Source organism: Brienomyrus brachyistius, chromosome 13 (genome assembly GCF_023856365.1).
Source record: "Brienomyrus brachyistius isolate T26 chromosome 13, BBRACH_0.4, whole genome shotgun sequence".
NCBI lineage: Eukaryota > Metazoa > Chordata > Actinopteri > Osteoglossiformes > Mormyridae > Brienomyrus > Brienomyrus brachyistius.
This window is the reverse complement of record NC_064545.1, coordinates 26,019,539-26,028,550: the sequence shown is the minus strand read 5'-3', so window position 1 is coordinate 26,028,550 and position 9,012 is coordinate 26,019,539. Positions and strand designations below refer to the sequence as shown.

The 9,012-nt window shown below is 37.6% G+C and overlaps 1 long non-coding RNA gene across 1 annotated transcript in view; it reads left to right on the top strand.

The window, feature by feature from the left end:
- LOC125706545 (uncharacterized) overlaps window positions 1–4,792 on the top strand; it is a 10,776-nt gene extending 5,984 nt beyond the window's left edge. Inside the window, exon 3 of the long non-coding RNA XR_007382015.1 lies at window positions 3,343–4,792. This is a non-coding gene — a long non-coding RNA (uncharacterized LOC125706545). The remainder of the gene's footprint in view (window positions 1–3,342) is intronic.
- The last annotated feature ends 4,220 nt before the right edge of the window (window positions 4,793–9,012 follow it).

Below are 9,012 nucleotides of genomic sequence, written 5' to 3'. Positions count from 1 at the left end.
ACGTCTTTGTGTCTTGGTTTAATCAGAAACCTGATCTTAGCTTAATCTCTTGTGATACTCATACACATATTGAGCAATTATGAATGTGGAAGTTGCATAGTTTTATTTTGGATTTTGCTTTTTGTAAATAGACATGAGGTGGGGTGTTGGTGTGTTAGGCACAGTATCATTTATGGGAGTCAATAATGACAGTGAATTTGGTTGGGCTGGGATGCGCTGCCCCTATGTACAATGTATAAGGTTTCACTTGCTTGTCAATGTGCTTTAGAGAATCATATACTGTACTTATCATTGTCATGTGGGATATTTTGAATTTAGTGCCCTTTGAACATGCTGCCACTTGCTTGGAGACCCATTCCTGGCTACTAGCACATGCATTGCTGGACCCTATTCCCTGGAAATATCTTCTATCTGTTTTATTACCATAAAATGGTTCCCTCTCTGTTGAGAAGAAAGATGAAGACCAAGTATATGACAGTAGTTATGGCTACTTTCACAAACTGCTACATAATTATTTTTATATTGCAGTACCTATGACGGTCCTGTTTTTTATTCATCTAATTTCTTGCATTTCCGCACTTGCTGTTTTTAATGTATTTCCTATCTAGTATGTATGTTGCATTGTGGTAATGGAGGAATCTCGTTTTCGTTCCACTTCATCCTATATTTGTATATGGATGCAGTACCAGTACCAGCCAATGTGGCACTGTAGGCAAACATCACCACCGGCACCCCCCATCTGCGACAAATTGAAATTGGCTGGCAAGTTGGCGCCCCCTCAGAAGTTGTTGCCCTAGGCAACAGCCTATGTCGCCTATAGGATTGACCGGCCGTGCATGGATGGGGCAGCAATAAAAAGCTTTTCTTATGATTCTGTTCCACTCAGATCTTCTAATGATACATGCATTTAGAGAGTTTCATATAAGTAGCACCATTCTGATGACAGTAAATCCAGGTTAGTACTTCTCCACTGCAATTGTGTGTGCTCGCTAAATTCAGGTCCAATCATAGTGCCAGAAAGTCTTCAGTTTTCTTTTACTTCTTCGAGTGAAAGAATTCCATCCACCTTAATCCTTTAGGATCCTTTACACTGGAATTCTTTGCCCACCCCATTTTGCTTTCTATAATTTGGGGGGGGGGGGTCACAGAAGAATGTCAGCCAACGTGTGGCACCTCGGGAGCTGGGGGTTAAGGGCCTTGCTCAACAGCCTCCAGACATGTGACTGTTCTGCTGAAGCTGGTGTTTGTATTGGTGATCTTCCGATCATGGGCACAAAGACGAGGGAGAGAGACTAAAACCCATTCTAGGCAGTACAGAGCACAAGGCTGGGGTACCAGTCTGTGAGAGGTCATATCCACAGTCATACTCTACTGGCAGTTTAAAGACACCAATGAGTCTGTAGAGCAGGGGTCTCTAACTCCGGTCCCAGAGAGCTACTATCCAGCAGGTTTTCTGTCCCACCTGACTTTCGATGAGACACATCTGTTCCTGGTATTTAGCTGAGAGCAGGTGTGGCTCATCAGAAGTCGGGTAGGATAGAAAACCTACTGGATGGTAGCTCTCCAGGACCGGAGTTGGAGATCCCTGCTATAGACAGACAGCAGTCACAACAGTGGCAGAACATTCAATCTCAGCAGTGATGGCATTCAAACCCAAAATCTTATAGATAAGGTAACTGTGTGACTCACTGAGTCTCCATGCCAGCATTACAGACAGCTGTTAAAATCGTTACCAGATATACCCTATAAATTGTATTTTCCTACTAAATTTCAATTTATGTTATCTGAAAAGGTTCATATATCTGAAATCTTTTTGTGTGTTTTTTTTATACTTTTGTTAAATAAATAAATGATATGACATTAGCAGTGGTAATACTGCCATATGCTGTACGTGTACTGAGAACGAATATCGTTAGATAGTTTTAAATAACATCACTGTCCCGGTGGCTGGTGGCCAGCTCTTGTTTGAGGCTCTGCTGAGACTGATCTGAATTGCACTGAGTGCTCATCTCATTTATCCTTTCAGGAAATGAGGCAGAAAATTAACCTTATTTTCACTAGCTTTTATCCTGCTGCATCCTTTCATCTTAAGAACAGGTTTTTTTTCTCCCTAATGCGATTTTGAACAATCCACTTCCTACATCTTAGAATTTATAGAAAGGTAAAATAAAACTAAATAGCTTTGAAAATTTGAAGCGCTCATATTCTTTATGCTTCAGAGATAGCTGTAAATTGACACTAAATTTGTCCTTCGTCTGCTCATACAACTGGATAAAACCAATATTAACTGGCTGATCACAAATAGAGCTGAAATAGATAGAGGGCAGTAAATTGGATGTTGTTTCAAAGCCAACATCTTCTTTCATCAGCACTTCATTTTATTTTGTCACTATCAGTAGATGTGGAGTGCACAGCGTATACTAATTATGAGAGCTTTGTTCATGATTAACTCTAAACATACTTTTTACAGCCCTGAATCAATCATGGTAGGTTGGGTTTCATGTAAAATGAGTATTCTCGAAACAGTTTCCCTAATGACCCGGTGTCAAATTGTTGTTTTGAAACCTGAATTCTGCAAGGTGTCTGGGTTATTGAGTACTGAGATGTTAATTTAATGAGGAGATATCTTAAAATCCATTTATGGGTCAAATTCAGGTGGATAAATGGATATACAGACATTATCCCGAGCTTCCTTATACACTGCATATATGTATTTATCTGTTAATGTATGTATGTATGAACATTGTTTCACGGAAGCAAAATTAAACAAATGCCACCGTATTGTCTGAAAGATAAGCTAAGATTGTGAAATATTGTTTTCTTTGAACAGCAAGATTCTTGGAATATTAATGTACAAACCAAAAAAGAAACGCCTTGGATATACATTCTATTAATAATTTATAACATACTTCATTCCCCTTTGAGTGTTACTATCCATTATTAATGTTTTATACGGGTACAAGCTTATATGGAAGCTCTGCTAAGACAAAGAAAAGTACTGAGAAGTCTGGGGCAAATGAGTGAGGCGAGATCTAACGTCATCAGTCTGCCGCAATAGAGCGATAAGTGTCTTTTGTGTCATATTTAATTTATATGTTCCTATCCTTCTATGACACATCCAAAACCCTTCCAAACTCATCCTACTCTTTGCTTTTTTTGACAATGAATGATTTACTGTCTTTGCGTATTGGACTTATGACCATCTACATGTCACTAACAGGACACCATAGTACGCCGTGTGACTTTGTAATAAAGATATTGAGTCATACGTTTAATTACTGAACCAGACAAATGAGGTCACTGTTATTTTTTCTTTCCCTTGCTTCTGACACATATTTGTAGGTGACTATAAAGGTACCAGTGGCTTAAGGAAGTGACAATCATGATGACATCAGAAAGTCATCAAAGAAAAGCAAGACGCGATCCGAATGATGAAGAGCTCCTCCTTTGACAGTTGTCAGAAGCCCTTCGAATGAACTTTGCCTGTGATCTGTTGCATGTTACTATTGCACAGAATTTTGCTTTCACCTGTTTAATACCACAGACACCTTAGAACCTGTATAAAAGCTCACATATGTGCCTCAGCCAGTCAGTCCTAGAATAAATGGAGGCAATGGGCTATCAATGATAGGATATGGAAGTCAGCTGTGTGAGAGAGCAGCAGGAGGCAAGGAAACCCAAAGCATTAATAATACTGTCCTGAAACCTTTTTTCTGTCGGTATTTGATATGCTGCTTATCAAAGGTTCCTATTGCTCCCAAGTTGGGAATTGGTGAAAACAGTTTAAGTGCACTTTATTAATTCATGCACCATTGCCTCCATCTCTGCTATTAAACACAGGGCCTCAAAAGTTGCAATGCACCAAAAGTATCATACCAACTCTTTTTAGTCTATATTAAATTATTTAAAAAAAACTGAATATACATTTTTGTCATGGCATTCTACTCATCCAAAGATGCAGGATATTTAAGATATCCTTGTTATTTGTAGCAGCCACTTTAGAAGGTAGCAGGAAGAGGAGAGGGAAGGTGTGTTCCTTGGAGAGCTGTGCCTTATGCTGGAAACTGTTAGCCTACAGAGAGCGAGGAGACCTGCCTTCCAGCTGAGCAGGCGGATATTAAACCTGCTCTCCGCTGCAGATGCAAGTCATTCCACAGCCCTATGAGGCAGCATTTCGTCTGTGTCTGGCAGGTAGTCTTGGCATCTGCAGATGAAGGACATGAGCGCGTATGTCTAACTCCGGGGCCCCCCAGTGGAGGCCCCTCCCGGCAGTGGAGGAAGCCTTGCCATTGTCATCAAGCACCTGAGGCCTGTAAAGATCTGCTCCAAAAAAACATCTTAACAAAAAATAAGAAAGAAAAATGTGTTTTAGTAGTGTCATAGTGTCAAGGTCATTTGCAAGTCAAGAATTTTTGGTGTCTAGAGATTCATTTATGGCACATTACAATCTAAGATGAACATGGAATTATCGTTAAAATAATTCCCAAACCGTATCTGTGCAATTACTGGATTTGTTTTATATTTGTAATTTTGAAGCGGAGAAAAAAATTGATTGCCTGCAGATAATTCTTTATACAAAGGGCTTCACTCCTGTGTACAGACAGACATTTGAATGTAGGTAACTTATCCATAGTATGCAATTTAAACTTTTCAATCCACTGTAAAATCTGAAAATGTTTTACTATCCTACCAATTCCCAAAAATGTGCAATATATTATTAATACTTATTGTGTTTTGTTTGCCGATATCCCTATTGTTTACAGAAGGATAAATATAAAATCCATTAACTTAACCTATTCTCTGACCCCCTTTCTGTTTTTAACAACTGGTGACATACTGTGGCTTTGGACTATTATGTGATTATGCTTGGATGAAATCTGTCACACAGCTCCTTAAGTTATTAGACTGCCTACACATGACCTTTCTGCAATAAAAGATATATGACTTAAGGGCTCTGATTCGCCATGGCAACAATTTCAGCTTCCCGCAATGTGAACAGGTCTAATTGTTGCAGAAATTTAATGATCTGGAGAGTCATGGGGGGGGGGGGGGGGGTGTGAGGTTTTATGAACTGTTTATGCTGTAATTTTCCTTTTGTTAATGTTTTCTGACTTAACCCTCACCCAGCTTTCAGTAGTAACCAGCTTTGTCTATTAATCTCTTTAAAATGAAGCACTGTCTCCCACCTTTATATAAAAAGGGCATTTATGTAATTTTAAATCATATATTTTTTAATACCAACCCTATTATGCTCCGCATAGCTATTTGAAATTATATTCAATGAGGTCACAGCTCAGATGAGAATGTCATACTTATTAATTTGTTGTATTGAGAAGGACTGAGCTGTGATTGGTCACACATGGGGGGAGATTCTATCGCAGATTTGCATGTTGGTATTTTGACTGTGCATGATGGTGAAATATAGTTATGGCATTCTGTCATGGAATATTGATGAGTCTCAGAGCTTGTGTTTTCTCCCCATTCGGTTTCAATTTGTGGCACATTCATACAAGAGCGATTTTTATTAAGTTAGCTGAAATAGACTTATACTTTATATCTCATTAAATATTCAAAATAAACTCAGCATATTTGAGATGTTCATACATATTCAGTTTGTTACCGGGACCAGAATATTTTGATTGAACCACACAGCAAAGACATTTTGAAATCCATTTTTCGTGCGTATGTATAGTTAATTTCGTCCAAGAGACGTTAAATCACCATTGACTGCCTGTTTTTTTTTTTTTTTTTATCTTGCCATCATATATACTGTATATATATATTTGTGATTTTATAAACTACTCATAACATTAAGGTATGTCTGAAATTCAGTGTGTGCGCATTTAGGTCAGTGCTATTTTTATACCACTATCTGGTGAAGAGTTGATCATGAAAATGCACAAAACATGAAACATTTTAAAACAAACAGTTATTACTAAGCAATTACTTTAACATATTATTGTTCTGTAAGCGGTACTAAATGGAAGCCATGTTCTCGTCTTCATTATGGACTATTCAGTCATTTGTGGAACAGTAAATTGCTCTCTCCAAATCTGACCTCAGTTACATCCACCAAAGAAGTGTGCTCAGTGCTATTTATTTCACTTTGAACATTTGGACTCACTTTTAGAGATGATTAATTAGACTTGTGTGCCAAATGACTGTGATATAATATATATCCATTTTAAAAGGCTTTAGTGCTCTAATTACTATAGTTCCAAAGCAAAACAACATGTCTTGAGCAGCTTTGGAACGCAGATGTTTTTTACAACATGTATATGTATGTACAGGAAAATGCACCAAAAATTTTAAAGATAAAAAATTTTTTAAGTTTAATGAAGACCCATGAATGATTTACTTTAACAATCTAGCTTATTTGACTAGCGTATGGCTTGTTTTTTGAGATCTAGTGAAATACATAATGAAATATATGATTAGTAAGATGTTAATTAAGTCCTCCTACCTAATGTGTAGGACCCACTTGAGCTACCAGAACTGGTTCAGGTGTTGGCCAGTTGTGTGTTCAGAGAAGCCTTTCTGCACACCAGTGTTGTACTGAGCTGTTAGCTTTTCACTTGTGGCCTTCCTGTTAGGCTCATTTAAGACTCATCTAAGCTATTTTCCTCTGACTTCTATCATTATCAAGGTGTTTTCACCCACAGGCATCCATTGACTGGATTTTTTTTAAAATTCATGACAACATTTTCTGTGAAGTCCAGACACTGTAGTGTGTGAAAGTCCCAGGAGGGCAGCTGAGATGTAGGAACCACCATGTGTGGCAGTAACAGTCATACCGCATTCAAAATCATTAGACCAGGCATCTTGGCTATTCAGATGCTTAGCTGAACTTCTTAGCCCTGTCTGCCTCCTGTATGTATTCAACTGCAAGTATATGATTTGCTCACATAGTTGCATTCAGCAAAAAAGGTTACCTAAAAATATGCAACTGACTATGGAAGAAATGTAGCTATTTCCAGTCCAACCTGAATCTTCCATCACCATATGTTAGCAAACTAAAGCGAAGCAGACAGATTTGCTCAAAGCACTTTTGTTTTTCCTGACCCAATTAATAGCAGTTTAATGGAAATATGTGCACAGACAGTGACCTACTTAAGACATTTTGTTTGCTGCAAAAGTGAAAGTCAATTGAAACAACTAAAATAAATTCAAATAAACTGAATATCATTTTGAAATGACGAGCAACATCAACAGGTTTTTGAACCCTGATACGGAAAACTAAATATTTCAGTTATCTTAGTTTCTGAGGGACAATCATGGTAAATGACATGGAGTGTAACAATTTCATGTACAGTGTAACAATTTCATGTACAGTATAACAATTTTAATTTAGGGATCTAATGTTTGTACTATGAAATGGATTGTTCGAAATTCAGCTCTTTAAATGTATACATATTCAGTTATCAAAATATTTTTCAAAATGAATGCTTGGATGGACTCTGAGGGATGAAAGAATACATGGTAACACCCTCATAATGCATTATGACATATTCATAAAGTATTTTAAACATGGATATATCTATTTATAAACACGTTTATCCATGTTTATAATGCATTATGAATGCTTTATAATGCTCTCAGACAATGCACTATAAATACCTTCATAATGCATTATAGTGCATTCATATATTTATAATAAACATGCCTATATAGTGCATTATAGAGGAGAGCTTCATAGAGCATTCAGAATGCATAATAAGCATGGCTAAAATGTGTTATGCCTTTTTAAAAATAGTTAAAGCTGTGTGTATAATACTCGAATGAAGGTATCTATGATGCATTATACAGTACATGAGTGCTTTAGATAAAGGGTTACCGAAAATTCAAACTGGAGTCACATATCATTCTCTTTACTGCTTATCCCCTCAGTTCCCACATATATACAGTTTTACTGTATACATATATACAGATACACAGTTTTACTACACAGAATCAGTCTCTTGCAGGAGAGCAGCTCCTTAGTCTTTAGTGGATGTTTAAATGTCCCCCCCGCCACAAATTTTTCAATCCATACAAATGTAAAACATTATCAGGGTCTCTAGGTCACTTTTACCCCAACATCTAACACTTCGAATTCAGAAATTCACTACAATTCCCTAACCATCCGCAAATATTTACCAGGTCCTTCTCATTAGTTTGAGAGACTGTATGTCATAAAGCTGACTGTGAATATCTTAAATTGTACTAATTATCTCTAAAATTTGCCTTGACCTTTTCCTTCAGCCATCCGCAGCTGAAATGTATTGGGGTTCTATCCCAGGATACCTGCTGTGTCTTTACACAGATCACACCATTTGGATTCATTCTTAATGCTGTTGAATTTTCAGGTTTGATTTCCAGACCATTTAATTTTTTCATCTGTGCACAAATAAGCTTTGAATTGTCAATATGACTGTAATATATGGAGCCCTGGAGGGCCCACAAATTTTTATTACTATTATTATTATTTTATTTTGTGAAAAATTTACGTTAACATGCCCAATGAAATACTAAGGTCACCAAATCTCTAAAATATATGTGCACACGATTTACTTTTTTTTTTCGTGCTCTCAATTCGCTATTTCAAGCTCTGGAATGGATTAAGTTGTACGTACGTTTTGGTTACTGTTCATGTCCCCTCCAGGGCTCCACGGTAATGAACATTTTGGACTATCATACTCTAGCACTGCATGCTTTACAGTTGAAATAAGTTCATGAATCCATTTCCTAACTACAAACCCTGGCCAGGGTCACAACTGGAGCTTGTCTCAGTCAGCAAAGGGTGCAAGGTAGCAGTACGTCATGTCAGTAGGCGGACATCACAGCACGCACAAGCAATCATACACTCTGTGGAAAATGTATAGATGTCAGTACTTGCATGTTCCAGTCTGCAGGAGTACCCAAAGGAAAGCGCGACAGAACAGGGAGAGCATACAAACTCGACACTCTAAGAACAGAGGCAGCACTTGAACCCCAGCTCTGGAGATGTTAGATAATAATACTACCCACTGAGCC